This window comes from Scophthalmus maximus, chromosome 16, assembly GCF_022379125.1.
Source record: "Scophthalmus maximus strain ysfricsl-2021 chromosome 16, ASM2237912v1, whole genome shotgun sequence".
NCBI lineage: Eukaryota > Metazoa > Chordata > Actinopteri > Pleuronectiformes > Scophthalmidae > Scophthalmus > Scophthalmus maximus.
This window is the reverse complement of record NC_061530.1, coordinates 15,901,932-15,918,889: the sequence shown is the minus strand read 5'-3', so window position 1 is coordinate 15,918,889 and position 16,958 is coordinate 15,901,932. Positions and strand designations below refer to the sequence as shown.

General features: G+C 44.6%; 2 protein-coding genes across 3 annotated transcripts in view; one reads left to right on the top strand and one right to left on the bottom strand.

The window, feature by feature from the left end:
- Positions 1–16,958, bottom strand: part of dock1 (dedicator of cytokinesis 1) — a 156,985-nt gene that overhangs the window by 53,959 nt on the left and 86,068 nt on the right. The window lies entirely within an intron of this gene.
- Positions 7,719–16,958, top strand: part of LOC118288097 (inhibitory synaptic factor 2A) — a 29,210-nt gene continuing 19,970 nt past the window's right edge. The window contains exon 1 of the mRNA XM_035613888.2: positions 7,719–8,255. The gene's annotated coding sequence lies outside the window, so the exon portion shown is untranslated. The remainder of the gene's footprint in view (positions 8,256–16,958) is intronic.

The following is a 16,958-nucleotide window of genomic DNA, read 5'->3' as shown; positions in this document are numbered from 1 at the left end:
CCACACTCATTCATTCTTTCTGTCTCATCAGCTGTGAGTGAATCCCCCCGAAATGAATAGCCTTCAGAGCAAACGTTACATGTTGTAGGCCTCAGTGTGGGACTCGCTGAGGCTCCAGCGTGGAGTACAGTAGTAAAACTCTTCCTCCCATCGTTCAATCGAAACCGCCAGAAGCACAGGGACACGCACATCAATGCTACTATCAATCCCTGTGTTGCCTGTGAATGAATCTTAAGATTCCGAATAAATGTAATTGCTGCTGGAGGCAGGAGGTTCAGCTGGCACATCCTGATTGCAAATGAAATACGGGAGAGAGATCTAAATCAGGAAGTGGTTTCAGACTGACAGAGAGTCTCTCCCAAGAAAGGAGGATTCAGACAGTTCACATTTGCAACAATGAAGATCTAAGGTGCAGGAACACATGTCACAGAAACGGAGAGGCGGGGCATGATGGGATACAATGATAACCTTCGCTGTCACACAGCAGACTCCTCAGGTGTGGCAGAGGGACCAGCAGCGTTTCAGAAGCACCAGAAGAACTCAAAGGCCGGACAGTCCTGTTGTAGTTCGCCTCTCCACTGTCATTGCTGGGATGAACCCGTTAACGTTACCATGACGACACTTGTTTATCTTTTCTAAGGATGGGGAGGATATGGAATCAAGTGGGCTCAGAGAAAAAGAGGGATTTGGGAAAGAAAAAGAAGCCTCTCCATTACTATTCACAAGCCGCCGTATCGACTCAGATTTTTGGAAAAGCTGTTGCGGGGTGTGTGACACGCTGAGGAGCTGCAGAGAGGAGGGAGAGTCACAAAACAATCCTTCAGCCCGTCTGCCAGAAAAAAACAACCGAAAACAAAATGGAAAAATAAAAAACACACGGCAACAGGCAATGTTAGAAAATCCTAACACGGCTCCTGTTATAGCTCCTTTAAGTTTGACTGTGCGATGCCTCCTGACCTTTCCCACCTGAAGACTGACTTTTTGTTCAAATTGAATCACTGACAGAAATGGTTTTCGTTCATCAGTGATGGAAAAATCAAGACAGAATAAGACATAATAAACCCATTTAACAAACAGAAATCAACAAGACAATATCTATCTATCTAAAAAAAAAAAATAATGCCTCTAATGTTAATTGTAAGGGAGAAACTAAATTTAAGGATGGATGAAAAATGCAACAACTGATCTTCTTAGTTTCTTACTAACCCCCTTCAGGTTTGGAGCAGGAAATGTAAAGACTGGTAAGAGGGAAACGGCAAAAGGAAGAGTCGTGTGGCTGAATCAAATCAGCTGTTCTTTAAACACCAAAGCGATTTCACGCCCGCTTCACATTGTAGTGTATCATTCGAAAGAAGATGTGTTTTTGCTGGATGTCTAATAATCCAATACCCCTTTGCTCCCATGATAATTGACATAAATCATAGTTATAAAAAACACTATAATTGTCAGTGGTGATTCAAAATGATCATGATAAATAAATGTCCAAAAGAGCAATTTTCTTTGTTGCGAGGAAACAGGATAAAAAATGAAATAGAAAAAAAGAAAAAAGGGGGATTTGAAAAAAAGAAATGCTCATGACTTCAAAGAAAAGGTCAGGACAAAAAAAGCTGAACATGCTTCCAGAACTCCACCATTTAACAGCCACCGATTGTGCCGTCATTTACGTCAAGTGTTTATCCACCGAAACAATTTCTCAAACAAAAACAACAATAAATGGGAACTTCACAACTCGTATCCATCACGGCGTCCAGAGGCTGCAGATGTCTGAAACCCCCCCGACTCCGTATCTATCTGAAAGACGAGGGGCAAATGAGGCAGAATCTCATAGTGGGAGGGAAAACGTGTGTGATTATTAGAGGAAGGGATCAGATCCATCAAGCGCCGCTCTCGATCGTGCTCCTCTCTTTGATAATTCATCTCAATTTGGCGCCTGACAGATGGGGAAGTAGAAATTGATGTTTGCTCTAGTTGCGAAGGGTTGCCCCACAAACAGAGCATTGTTTTAAGCCCTTAATTGAGCCAGTGGGGAAATGGCATGGCGGGTCTCTGGAGAGGTGTAGACTGAGACTCAACCCGTCTGCGAAGGAGAGAAAACGGATGCAGGAGCACAGAGGAAGAGGAGGAAGATGATTAGTATGAAGACCAGCAGGGACTTTAAATGACCCCCTATTTCTCTGTCGGCTTCAGGCCTGGTGCACTAAGAATTGACTGGATCATTACAGCAGAAATTACACAAACACTCAGAAAAACTCACACTGGCACTGCGCCATTCAAACAGAGGGAGAAGACGACACTGTGCAAACACAAGTGATCGGCTTTGGTTGAAATAAAATAAAAAGAGTAAGAGAGACGCTTTGAATATCGGATGGCGGGTTTTGTTGGCAAGGCGACCAAACTGCGCACAATAGGCTCTCAATCTGTATTCTATTCAATTTGCCTCGTCACTCAGAGAAGGCTTACAGCAGTGTTGGAGCGGAGATACAAATATTTCCACTGCAGTGATTTTCTGAGGAGGGACCACCGAATGAAAATGTGAAATGGCAGTCCTCGACAGGAACAAAAAAAAAATAATGGAGAGAAACATACATAAGCGAGAGAGCACTAATACAAAAGGCATAGACCTTCGCCAAGGCTGAGAAAAATCCCACACCTATATACTGTTTCACCTTGAAAAAAAGTCATTGAATAAAAATGTTACCTATATTTGATATATTAAAAAAAAACGTCTAGTCAAAGGGATAGACTTACCAGAGTCATTTGGTGTTTCTGCCAGCTGGATTTCTGCAAATATATCTATTACTTTCTCAAACAGAATTCACTACTGAAACTTTCTATTTGTCACATGATCCAAAAAATGTAATTATACATCTACATATATATACATTCTGTATATATATATATAATGATAAAGCAGATTTACCTCTAAATCTGCATTCATTTGGACAATAGATATTAATATTTTATTAAAAAGTATTCATCATCATAAAAGAACTTTGAATGAAAATAATGAGCCATCACTTCAAGATAATTAAATAAAGAGTTTGACACTTCATTGTGTCCTAGTGTTGACCAGAAGGGTGAATCATCACCAGCAGCAGCACTTGAGCTCTTTTCAACACCGGCCTGTTAAGTACATGCAGAGCTGACACATGCGATGTACTTGGCCACCGCTGCAGAATTGGACAGCGAGCCCACTTGGCTCCGGCGTCAAGGCGAACAAGGTGGCGTGGAGGGGAGGACCTGTCAGATGCCAGCTGAAACCGTTCAAGTGTGATTTTCTCCTTCAGCTGCATTTGTCGTAATGCGTCGTGACGTCCAGCTAAACACTTCAGAATACATAAACGATAGATAATAATAAACCACGGAAAAACTTGGCAGCCGGCCATGAAAGTGACCCATTCAGACGCCCTGAGGAGGCCCTTTCACACTATGACACGTCATACGCCTTCATTTTACAAAAGGAAACCCCGTTGATCCACTTCCTTTTCACGAGAAAGCTCAGCGTGGCCAGTGTCAAGTCTGCATCATCATTCCGCTGTAAAGGGGAGGAAGATTGAGTGGCTGGACTGTGGCGCGAGGAAGATTGTGTCCGCCGTCATGTGTTGAAGCCATAACACCCTGAACAAGCTTTAAACACTGAGCTTTGAGGTGGTCCACACTTTGAATTACCCCTCGACAGTCACTGAGGCAGAAAATCTATCTAGACAATTTCAGACATTTCTCTCAGCAGAAGAGTTAGCAATATCTAATCTGTTAAAAAACGAACTGCAGGCACCTTGAAATTATATTTCTGTCATCTTTAGCCCTAAATGCAGTCTAATTTTGACATTATGCCCCCTCATATAACTTACGGTACACCAATATCACCTCATCAGTGAAGAGGCACTACTGTCTGTATATTCTACTGGGTATTCTGAAACCAAATGAGTTAGTTCTGACAAAAATAAGCTATCTTACAGATTTCATAGGTCAAACCTGAAGATATTATTCCATTTATTTTTTTAGTTTGTATTTGGTAATTTCTTACTTCTCTTTGTTGTCTGATTTAAGTAAATGCACCGATGTTTAGTTTCTGAGCAAGCTTTGTACCCACGTTTGGTGAAAAGACCAGAAGACCGCAGCAGAGGGGGACAGACTCTCTCGCTGACGTATCTGCTAGATACATTTTCGGCTCCGCGTCTCACTCCTGACACTTGGCAGGGGCATCGCTGCCGCACAGCAGACGCATCAAGAATCAGCCCGTCAGCCGCAATACACACAAACGCACTCAAGTCGCACACCAAACTTTTCCCTTTCCCTTTTCAGGATTGCTGAGAGATCTGAGATACAACAAATTGACAGCTCTCGTCTCCATCTAGTAATTAGGTTTCCTGTGTAGATATCAGCGCTCCAGTGTGCTCTGTGTGGATGAATGCACTCGGGACATCAGAGCACAGTGGAGACGAGTGGTGACAGTGAGGCGACTAAAATGAAATGTTACATATGTATAATATGGGAAGTGGAAGAGGAATTAAGACACATTTGGGGGAATTTTACCCTTTATCTTGTATCTTTGGCGCGAGTGGGGGGGGGCAATAATTCAATATAAAGATCATTTTTAGGCGCCACCAGGTAACGCTAACACATTCTATGCCAATTAGCTGTTTGACACGAGTCTGACAGCAGCACGAGCTCAGTGTGACAATGTTCCTTCGACTCGGGAGCGACTCTTTACTCAAAATAAAACCAGGTACTTTCGTGAGAGAATATATTCAAGAGGATGTGGCATGATTGCATAATCACCCACGGCATTGCATCAGATGAAAATTGATAACGTGAATACAAAAAAAACTGTTGAGCATCTTCCCTTTTTTTTTTTTATGTACCCACTTTTCCACCTCTGCTAAGGCAAATGTTATTGATTTCGTTTTTATTTGATAGTGACGCCATTTTCAGGTTTTTATAATGCACAAACTAGTAAATGAAGATAATGACAGTGCGGTCATAAAGGGTAGCAACTCTGCACTCAAACTGCAAACCGCATAATCCATAAATCTATTCACAATCCAAACAAGTCCAGCAGAAAAGAAAGAATTGAGAACAAACTGGCTCTGGATATCCCCTGGACCACAGCGCTGTGCAAGACCGTACATGCAGGGGACAAGGACATCGAGTCGCAGTCCCCCGAGGGCTCGGCTTCGAGGTAATGAAATCAATAGAGGAGGAGAATCACTACAGTGACTTCACCACTGCCACCGGTTTATCCATCTGAGAAACAGTGTGCTTACACAAGCAGATCGCTGAGCAGATTCCAATAAAAAGAAAACGGCAAAGCCCATTCCCAAAGCCCCGCATACGGTAGACATCACATCCCAGAGGAGGTCTGGCCATTAAGTGGACGCCATTAACCCCCGGGTTCTAATCTAAAACGTTTGCCAAGTTCCGAGACGTTCCAAGGTCGAATCCTGACAAACGTTACTCGGCTTTCTCCGGTGTCAAAACCCCCGTCGCTTGTCACTGCCTGGCAGAGAAATATCACGGCTGCGGTGCAGATGTATTACTGTCACCCCAAAACAAGAAGTGCGTCTCTTAAAACGTTGCTGAGAGTCTGTCTGTCTGTCAGTCAGTCAGGGAGGGAGGGAGGGAGGGAGCAGGGGTATTTCAAGTCACGTTGAAAACCCAGTTGAGGTGCAGGGGATGAACAGAGAATATCAAAACTTTTTTCTGTTATTCACGTGTCATAAAGAGCTCGCCTTGACAGAGCTGTGATGCAGCGACAGAGGGGGAGAGTGATAAACTAGTGAGCCCGAGTGTCTCCCCCTTTCATCGTCTGAAAACCTTTTAGCACTCTTCTTGCACAGCGGGATCTGCGGTCCCGCAGGCTGCGGCAACCGAATTGTGAACTTGACAGTCACGGAGCTGTCAAGGATTCCTTCAACCATATATTTGTCTGTTTCTTAGTTTTGACCAGTCACTGACACTTTCGGTATTTAGATGACTCACTGACAGTATATCCCTTTAAGATTATCCGTTTTGAGGCGAACCGGAGACTTTTTCAGGGCTCATTTTCAAATCATTAGACACAAGAGATGTCACGATTACGTGATGTCAACATACTTGCAGGAAGGTTTTTAACTTTCTAGTGATTCCAGAATCATAAAAATTGCTAGCAACAAGACCTCCTGACAAACCTGACTTACTAATACGACTGTATCCCAATTACAATAAAAATCCAATATCAAGTAATGATCCAAAAGTGGAAGAACAACAAAATGTTGTACTACAGGGAAATAAACCTAATGAGAAACAACATAATATCACATTTGATAATAACAATAAAAAGAGACGACGGTTTAAGATGAGGACAGATATTATAACTAGAAAAGTTCCATCCGAGTAACTATATGAAGCAAGAAAATTATTAACATGTAAGGTTTAGTTTAGTTTTTCTCAGATATATCTAAAAATCTTAAATGGATTTCATTCTCGCCCGAGGTGCGGGTAAAACCCCCCTTTCCTCTTGATCATTGAATTATCTGGTTCGCAAGAATCCTCAATAACAAAACAACATATTGATTTCAAAAGGCTCTGAAGGGTGGATGATGCTGCCTGTCTTTACCGTGATTGTTGTGGGTCTGCAATACGTCATTCATCTGCTGGTTCTCTGGCAAATATAAAGGTAAGCTACATGAAAACGTCCACATATATAAAAACGCACACACTTAAATGCAAAACCACGCAGCAGCAGCAGCAGCAGCAGCAGCTGTCTGGAGAGTCTGCAGCTCATTACCATGACACCTGAGGCTTGAAGCAGAACTCGGGGTTTTTCCGAGAGACAAGGAGGGCGAGCTCACGGTTCTCAAAACATTCATCCAGACACATGCAGCCTCACGATCAAGGTTACACCAACTGTGAGTTGTTCTCCCTGCCTCCTCATTTTGTTCATTAAACGCTACAATGGTACACCGCAAATCCAATTAGATCGGAGAAGAAAATGCACATTCTCCAACGAAAAAAACCCAAAACAGGTCCTCTCCTGCACGAACAGTGTTAACTGCTAACTAGCCCCTGACAGATGGACAAAAAGCTGAGAGGAGATCAGGCGGACGGGCTCTTGAGAGGGAGGACGAGCAGATGGAACCGTCTTGCCGCACAAAGGGAAGAGCCGCGAGGACGCGGGGAAATTGAGACGACAGAAGGTGAATGGACTTGTAATGCAACTCTCAGGGTTGATAAAACATGAGGATCATTCTTTGGGGACGTGTCAAGGCACACAGAAGAATAACAGACACAGGTGTGTGTGTGTGTGTGTGTGTGTGTGTGTGTGTATCCTTCTTTCTCGGGATGAAAAAGATTAAATAAAGATGGTGAGACATTTGCACTCTGGGCTGCAGAGCTGTGAGGAACAGTGCACTCTGAACGGCTGCATTCAAATTTAAAAATTGAATTTGCCAGCTCTTGAAAAAGTGTGTGAAGCAAGACTTTATGTGCATATGGTCCCCGTCGGTGTGAGGTCACTGAGCAAACTGCTTTTTACTGATGATGAGATAAGGGATGATGCATGAACCTGCCAGATGTAGCCCAAACTGGAACTGTACTTTCTCCTGTGCAACCCTCCCTCCTCCCTCTGCTCTCTCTCTCTCTCTCTCCCATGCTCCCTCCCCCTGTTTCGCTTAATCTCTCTCCCTCTCTTCTCTCTCTCTCTCTCTTCACACACACACACCCAGATGCACACACAGAGGAACGAGGAGAAAGCCAGAGAGGAGAACCGCGGCGACACGATGGGGATATTCTGCCTGCGTGGGCTCTGTCGCTGAGGCGTCCGGAGTTCAGCCACACTGTGTGCGTGCGTGCGTGTGTGTGTGTGTGTGTGTGTGAGTGTGTGTGTGTGTGTGTGTGCGTGTGCGTGTGTGTGTGTGTATGCATGCATGCATGTGTGTGTGAGTGAGTGAGAGCCCCTGCCGACACCATGCGGGGAAAGGGGAACAGAGGACAGCGGGTGTAGAGGAGGAAAAGAGAGGGAGAGTGTTGACTCTGACTGGGGCTTAGAGGAACGTCACACCACTGGATCAGAGGACGCCGATGTGCAACAACTATTCCAACTACAGCTGCTGCTGTTTTGCCTGCATGCCGCTGCCCGTCTGTCCTCTTAACTTCTGCCATGGCATAGCCTCCTCTTCCAGCTCGCCTCTAGTCCGCTGAGGAAACGGGCATGCATGGGCACAGCCAGGGATCTAGACTACCGCATCCTTCACGTCAGTAATTCACAGTCTGAGGTGAGTCGCTCCTCTCTGCTCTTGTCCTCTCCCACCCCCCACTTCTCCGTCCGCAACTGCAAGAGAGGCAGCCTGTTCAAATAACCTCTGTTGTGGGGGGGTCTGCTTGCTTTGTGGCACTGAGTCTGGGATAAGCCACGGGGAACGTTTTTACTGAAGATTCTCGTCGGCTGGTTAAATATCAAATACGTGTGGCAGATTAAAGGGAGTAAATCTCAACATCGTTTTTTTTTATGCTTACTTTGCTCTGCTGGGGTGAAGTGGTTTACGTAGACATCAGGCAGCTGTCGTGGAATGTGCTGGTGCTGAGTCCAAGAGAAAAACTTTAAACATGAAAAATCTTTGAAATCTCAGGTAAATATGTGGTTGGGGGGCGGAAAAAAATAAGTAATTCCCTCCGCTCGCTGGCAATTATTAGATCTGACAGGTCAGGTTCGTATGTTCCACAGAATCTTGATCCAGATTTAATCTGACTGGTTCAGCGTACAAAGCTAAAGCAGTGCTTGCGTACAAGGGCTTGCATGATGCTGCATTTCCCTCTCAGTTTTTGCAGCTGAGTGAGCGTTACATAAAACACACCGATATCTAAACCAAAAGGAACCGTCGCGTGAAGCTGCCGTCCCACAGTTGGAAGCAGCAGTGTCTTGAAGGCAGGTAGCTCTGTAGCACAGGGGGATGTGTAATGAGAGCTGGGCAAGACACAGTCGACTGCAATCTGACGAAGGACCTTAACTAGAGACTAATGTAGATTAATGGACTGGGTAAGCTCACCATCTAAGTGTGTGTGTGCGCGTGTGTGACGGAGAGAGAGAGAGAGAGAGAGAGAGAGAGAGAGTTGCGTAGAACCCTCACACATCACGACTGCCCTTCAGTGGCCACACAAAACACATGTCACTCCCACTCATCCACACACACACACACACACACACACACACACACACACACACACACACACACACACACACACACACACACACACACACACACACACACACACACACACACACACACACACACACACACACACACACACACACACACACACACACACACACACACACACACACCTCTCTCCGTCCGTTTTCCCTCCAACCCTATCGCGGATCAACGCTGTGATACAATCTCCCCTCTGCTCTATTTCACTTTCTGCAGACACTGAGGAGAGGGCAGAGGGAAACAGATGAGGATAGATAAAGACGGAGAAAGAGAATACAGAGCAGGGAGGGGGTGGCGGGGGTTGTCTGCGAGAAATAATGGAGAGTAAGAAAGGATCTTGACTTTTTTCTTCTCTTTTCTTTTTGCATTCGCAGGGCTAATATGTGCTGACGCGACACAAAAGTACAAACCTGCCGTCACAGCCTTATTAAAATAATGTAAATACAGCGATAAAAACAAGGGGAAAAAACATTTTGTTTCCCTTCATCGGTCACTAAATGTCTTCCTTTAACCTTCACGTCGTCCCTGTGGGAGCTAGGCCTGGCGGTCCAGTGGCGTTGGGTGTGATGAACCAACACCCTCAAAGCTAATCGTTATTTTTTTAGGCATCACTAATATCAGTGTGTGTTTACCCAGTGTTGCTCCAGAGGGAAGGTGGAGGAAGACTGACTGAGTGTGTGTGTGTGTGTGTGTGTGTGTGTGTGTGTCTGTGTGTGTGTGTGTGTGCGTGCACACATGCCGCCACTGTGCAGAGACGTACATGATGATGGAAGGGAGGGAAGGCAGAACAAAGCTACAGCAAAAGCTCGGAGGCAACAGAGAGAACTGGCGGAGAAACGATATCGAAGACGGCTTCTCTCTACTTTATTTCTCTCTCACCGAACAAGGCAAATATGGCAGCCGGTGTTTAAGGGGTGTGCGAAGGAGTGAGGGAGAGTGGTGTGGGGTTTCCAAACGAGTGGCGAAGTGTGCACTCGCCTCCTATGGCCGCCCCCGGCTCGCTGGGAGGGTTACTCATTCATCCAGAAAAGAAATTGCTCTCCTATAAAAGAATGACTGCTTTTGGAACAAGCCAGATGTTACCTTTCATGTGCTAATAGGATTATTCATTAAGAGTCAGATTTTTCTTTCCCTGGGAGCGCCGCCACAACAACACCACCACCACCACCACCACGCAGCTGAGGTGAACCTCACGCGTCTGCTTATGAAGAGGGGGAAGCTGTGTACGTGTGGAGGACTTTTAAGAGTCTGTCGCACCCGATCCCACCTGGGTGTTGTTGCCAGCGTGCGCCGGTGTGTGTGTTTGTAAATCATCGAGTAGGGGCCCAGTCAGCTGGGGCTCCGAGAGGCCCAGAGGCAGGAGAACAGACGCTGGTGGTTTACCGTGGCAAAGAGAAAACTCTATAAGACAATAGTTTTAATATTTTTGGGGGGCTTCAATTCTGTCCATTTAAAGTGAATTAATTATTTTCTTGTTCTCTTAAATTAACAGTGAGAAATGCCTAACACAATTTCCCACAGCTCAAGAAAACCCACAGTGCAAAAAACCCCCAGAAAAACTGTAATTTCCAATTAAATGAAAGAAAATAAAGGAGCATATTCGTACACGTGGGCAGTTGTTCTGCAATTTCATTTCAATAATGACTATTAATCAGTTGTCAGATGTCGTCAAATACTTTTAAGCAGATCGACCGATTGTTTCAGCACAAATTGTGGCTGAAGGAACTATTACTACACAACGTAGCTGTTTTCGGACATGAGCTTGCCCTCAACATACGACCAACGCAGCAGGAGATTGTCCAAGTCAGACGCGTTCACACCAACAAGAGAGCGTCCATTTCAAGCAGCTCATGCCTATCTCTTGATTCAGATTAATCACTCACATCCCCCTGGGGAAGATTGTTAGCTAAATGTATTTTTGATACGACGGGCACCGATTGGATCGTGACATGTGCATCATCTGGGGAAACATCAAGGAAGGTCTTTACAAAATAGTTTGAAAAAACCTTATGTTCATTGTCCATCGGCTTTCCATACGTAGTTGTTTTGTGCTTTCTTTTTTGGGGGGCTAGACGGAATCTGAGAGCTCTCTAGTTACCCATCAACTTTGAAAGCTTAGTGTCTACAAGGCAAAGAGAGGGGGGGAGAGCAGACGGAAAAGAGAAATCATCAAAGGGGAGAGAGAGTGAGAAAAAGAGAACATAAAAAACGAGGAACAGACAGAATAGAGATATAACGTTCTGTAGAGAGACAAAGAGCGGAGGGAAGGAGGGAGTGATCCGATGCATTCTGATTAGAGCAGGCAGCCCTCTGCAGCGTACATCGCTTCCTGAGGTCTGATCTCCATCTGGCCTTTATGTTCACGGACGTATGGATTACAGGCTTCCTGTCAATTCATCAAGCTCCCAAGAACTCACCTGGGCGCAGGTGTGCCAACTAACTACAGTGAGTGAAGAACAAAGAAAGGGAAAAGGACTCAGTGGTGACAGAGTGAGCACAAATAATAATGAGGCTGCAGCTCAAGGACAACAAGTGATTCATGGAAAAGCCTCAGACTAATGTACAGCTTTTTTTAATGCATCATACACAGTGGAAGTGGAAAGAAATACGCAGTCTGAGTGAGAGGCTGTTGGCCTGCATTAGGTCCTGTTAGTGCAACATCTCCCTCACATACACAATTCATTTTGTGTGAGCTCCAAGTGGAAGAATGAACTAAAAATGAAATGAGAGAGATGCTACACCCCCACTGCATGCAGTGTCAAATATTTTTTCGAATCAAGTTTAAATGTGAATAAAACTGATCGACAAAATAATAAAATTATTACAACCTGAAAATTATTAGAGGGATGTAGGCCAGCATAATAATAATAATTTGTTGATAACGCCACCGTAAAATGAGATTGTACGACCTGGAGACCATAATTCGTATATGTGGTGCAGCTATTAAGATCAATGCTGCGAGAGAACTTGCGTAAATATTATTTAATCTGAAACTGAATTCAATCGTATTTCTCATGCATTAGCATTAGGCCAAAACTTGACCCCACTCTGTGACTTTGACCTTTGATGGAATTGGGGAAAAAATAAAATAAAACAAAATCCATCTCGCAGATTCTGACCCTTCCCCCAACCAATTTTTTCCCAAAATTTAATCCAAACTGGATTAAAACTGCCCCGGGTTATTGCTGTGACAAACAGACAGATGCCACCGATTACAATGCATCCGCACGCTGCCGCGAAGCGCAGGTGTAAAACAATGTAAAGAGCATTTAAATAAATGCCGTACATATGGTAGAGCATATATATATATATATGGATATATGAATATATAGTGCTGTGGATTAACAGCAAATCTAGATTCATCCAGTCGCGGCATCAGACTTCTGAAATCAAAACAAACACCAAGTTCCCGTAAATGGTCGTTAGCACTGTGATGCGGCATATCGACACTGTACAAATATTCTAGTGTTTCAACAGGTTTTAACATTTCTTTTATCTTTGAGTGTGGATAAACCAAGTTACCCTCTCTCCTGTTTACAACTAGGATATTTCATACAACAAATACGGCTCTGGTGTTCTTTAGCCATTACTGCAATATTACATGGCAATTGTGTGGAAAATCTTGAAAATGTGAACAGGGAGAGAGAGAGAGAGAGAGAGAGCAGTTTGTGTCGACTGAGCAACAATTACTCGAAAGACAATCCTTTAAAATCCTGTGATTTCCAGTGCTGTTCCATCTTACGGCATTAAGCCACCATTAACCGACAAAGGATTTGCTGCGCTTGGTGTCGGACTAATGCACAGCGCTGCCGTTATCCCTCAACACTGACCTGTACAGTCAATCACTCGGCTACATAAAACCCTCTCATCACACCCGAGCTTGCAAACGGTAAACCCGCGGAGTCAAATGACCTCGGCAACACAATCTCAAGTACAGTATGGGCCTGCATGTATGTTTTCACAGCATAATCAGTGTGCTCTTAAGAGACACATCAAAGACTTTTCAAAACACTGCTAAGCCCCATGTAATTATGAGAGGAAGCTGACAGAAGGAAGAAAAAGCGGAAAACAAAACGCCAGTACATAAAGCTGGATTGCCGTAGAGTTTGGAGCCTCTGTGACCGTGATGACACCGCCCCACTTATTTGTTCAAGCAGCATCTGAGACCACGCTGAGCCGTAATGATGTAAAACCGCAGCGATGGGAGAGCTGGGAGCCCACTTTGTCTCCGATTCAAAAATGCAATGCTGGCTGCAAACATTACCCTATTACTTGTATTATATATCTAAAAACAAAATGCCAAAAGCACCGCCGTATATGATTGTTTCATTAGGGAAATTATGGACGTTAATGTAATCTTCTAACACAGTTCCACTTTTCGAGGAAGGTTTTCCAACTGAGGGTGGAAGCTGGCTGCAGGAATTTGCTTCCATTCAGCGACCAGGGCATTAGTGAGGTCGATCAGTGATGAAGGGGGATAAGTCCTGGCTCATAGTCGATGTTCCAGCTCATCCAGAAGGTGTTTAATGGGGTTGGGGTCAGGGCTCTGTCCTTGCAAGTAAAGTGCACCGTATTTGTGCACAGGGCTTTTCTGATTCGAATCAATCTCCAATCGGAATGATCCAACATCGATTCATGTAACCCTGGAATTGATCTTTTAAATTATTCCCTTTTGCAGTCTGTGGCCTTTCCTCGTGGAGGCGCGAAGCAACCCCCCCCCCCCCGTTAGTCTTCCGATGGCCGTCCTTCACATGCAATGAGACCTGGCCATGCAAGAGACATAGCGGAAGCTGCTTCACTGAAGGCGCCGGCAGGTCTGAAGGCAGACGTTTGGGATTTAAAAACTAAGAAGACGTACGACTCGCAAGATGAAGGTGAAAAACTGTGGAAATACCACAAGTCTCAGAAAACAACAACGAGACATCAGATACACAATCTGACAAAAATATATTCAATCTCAGGCTTCCGAAGCCTCATTAACGGACCGCACTGTGTAACGGAACACACAAACATTCAGTGACAACTCCAAACAGCTGCCAAACAGTGTCACGCTCACTTCGAGTCATCTCTCTTCCACTGCGCGCTGTCTTTATTCAGTGTGCAGCCCAACCACTGTGGTCGATTGCACAAAGGCTTTGTTGGACAATCACAGCAAAGTGTGTTTTTCTGAGGTATTAGTGATGTGTACTTTAGGTCGTACCGTCTCTGCATCACACCCTAAAATAAAGAAACCACTCAAACCACTGATCTCAGAGTTGGAGACAGTCTAATAAAGAAATAAGCCCTGAGAGGCTGTGGTTTACTGTGATTCAAGAACAGCTCAGGGACGTTCTCAGGCACGACGCGAAGGAGAGCGGCAACATGGACGTCAGGAAGTTCACCAGTTTTAAAATTAACGGGCGGATTGTTCTCGGCACACCGAGTCTGAAAACAGCGAACGGGCCACATAATCTGTTTAAAGGTCCTGGCTTCGTGTCCTGATTTTTCCAGCTCTTCAATTTCTCTCTCATCAATTTCAGCATCCCTTCTTTTTTTTCTTTTTCTTTTATCTATCCTCTGTCCGCCCGGTCCATCTCGTTTAACCCCACATCCACGCTCAGCTCGCCCAGTGAATCAAACTTAATAATAAAAGCTGACATCTCAAAACAAGTTGTTTGGCGCAGTAATAGTGATGTAATGCGGTCAAAGGTGTGGATTTTTATATTTTCATTTCACAATGACTTTGAGCGGGGATCAGCCAATCATAATCAGGAACCAGAACTATCCGTTTCATTAAACGTCTTTTTATGCCGTAGCAAGAGGCCACAGACCAAGTGTGGTCTCACAAAGCAAAGAGTATGACTGAAAGGTATGCTGCTTCTAAACTGCCGGTCAAAGATGTGTAACACGCACTGAACAAAACTCTGGATATTGTAGTAATGTAAAAGAAGTAGAGACGAGGGTAGAAAAAGCCCATCGAAAGACCCTGTTAAATGCTTAAACAAGAAAGTCTGTTCAGGCCGTTGTTGCTAATTGACATGTATAGCCATATTTGCGGGGTTTAATCAATTCACCTGTTTCGTGATGCATACTATATTAATGAATTTTCCCTTCGGTGGAGCAGAAGCGATAAAATTAAATTAGTCAGGCTCAAAGTTGCGGTAAACATTAAATCCCCAGGTTGAATCAGAGAAATAAAATTTCCCACCGTTGAAAGATTTTACCCTCAGCAACCAAAAGTTCAATTAGAAAACTGTCTTTCACAAAACTGCAGACTCATATAATGCAGGTCAAAAATAATGCAAGTAATGGGGATCCTGGTTTGAATTCCTGGCGTGCTGCCTCTATAATGAGCACGTGGTCGGGGAATAAAGACCATTACCATTAAAGAATAATGAATTGCATTACTGCAGTAATGTGGACTGCCCCCGCAGCACTGCAAAGCCTCAAAGAATGGCAGAATAAGTGGGGGAACTCTCCCCAAGAACCAGCCATGCTCAACAGATTCCCATCATGGAGAGAGAATGCACTTTTGTCCTCCGACATAACCCAAATAATGACCCACAGTGGCATTATGACAGCTGTGTGAGCTGTGCGGCTAAAGCAAGGTCAGATGTGAACGTGTCTGATGTGTTTCGCCATGCGTACATGACCCTGCGAGGCCTGCTTTTTGGTAGAGAACAGTGGGTCAGTTCACTTCACTTAGTTGCCCCTAAATGGAAAAAAAAACAAAACACAGAAGGATCAGGGCCACCCTAAAAAAGGGACAGTTGTCACAGCATTGCGTGATGACTCATGCTATCTATGCGAGAGGCCGGGGGAGGCGTTTCAGCCGGGGGTGAGAAATGAGTGCTGCTACAGTTGCCCGGGCCCAAGGGGTAACGAATCAGATATGTGGAGCCAGCCTGCAGTGCTGTCATGTCGTAAGGGATCAAATTTAAAAAGAGGATATGATACAATTCCATGAAACTGCATGTATTGTGGCGCCTGGGCAGAGACGGCTGAGGAGGAAGAACAGACAAAAACACTGTTGCTGGTTTGCGCTGACAAACTACATTCATGTCCACGTATCTAATGGTGTAGAACAGGGTGGCACCTTGAATTGTGATTTCTTCTCATTTTGCACATATCAAATAGGGACCTTACTATATAGAAAAACAACTGACCTCATATGGACAGTTGTAGGACGATGCTGCGTTCACGTAAAACACAACGAGAATTTTCACACCATGCTACTTGAGCAAGTCTGGGCCGCAGGATCATTTGTGTTTACTCACGCAAGTAAACGCAACCCACGAACATCCACCCACTCTCTGTCGGACGAAGACGTCAGTGAGGCTCTCAAAGGCTGATTGGCTTTAGTGGCATTGCGTCACGCAAATATTTCGCCCAAGCGAAGGGAATGACGCAAATTCATCAGCCTTTTGGTGTGAACGCACCATAACAGTTCTTAGGTCTTATTCAAAACATCGTCCTTTTGGACAAACGTGGAGAGAGATCACTGATCACGCGAGCCCAGCCATGCTGGTAAATAAATACTAATGCTTCAAATGCTGCCCAGCCAGGGATATAATTGGAAAATGTATGCATTAGCTCGATTCAAGCCCGTTTTCCATCGTAATACGTCCCTCTATATTCAAAGCTCAATCAACAGTGGCAAGAGGGTCAGGAGTCACTAAGTTAATACATCTCTATGGCAGTTGTGTTCCTTTGTGTCTCCACTAATAGCTACTGGGTTGGTTTTTTTTCATTCCTGCCTTTCCCTGGCCTTTCTTACATTTGTCTTTA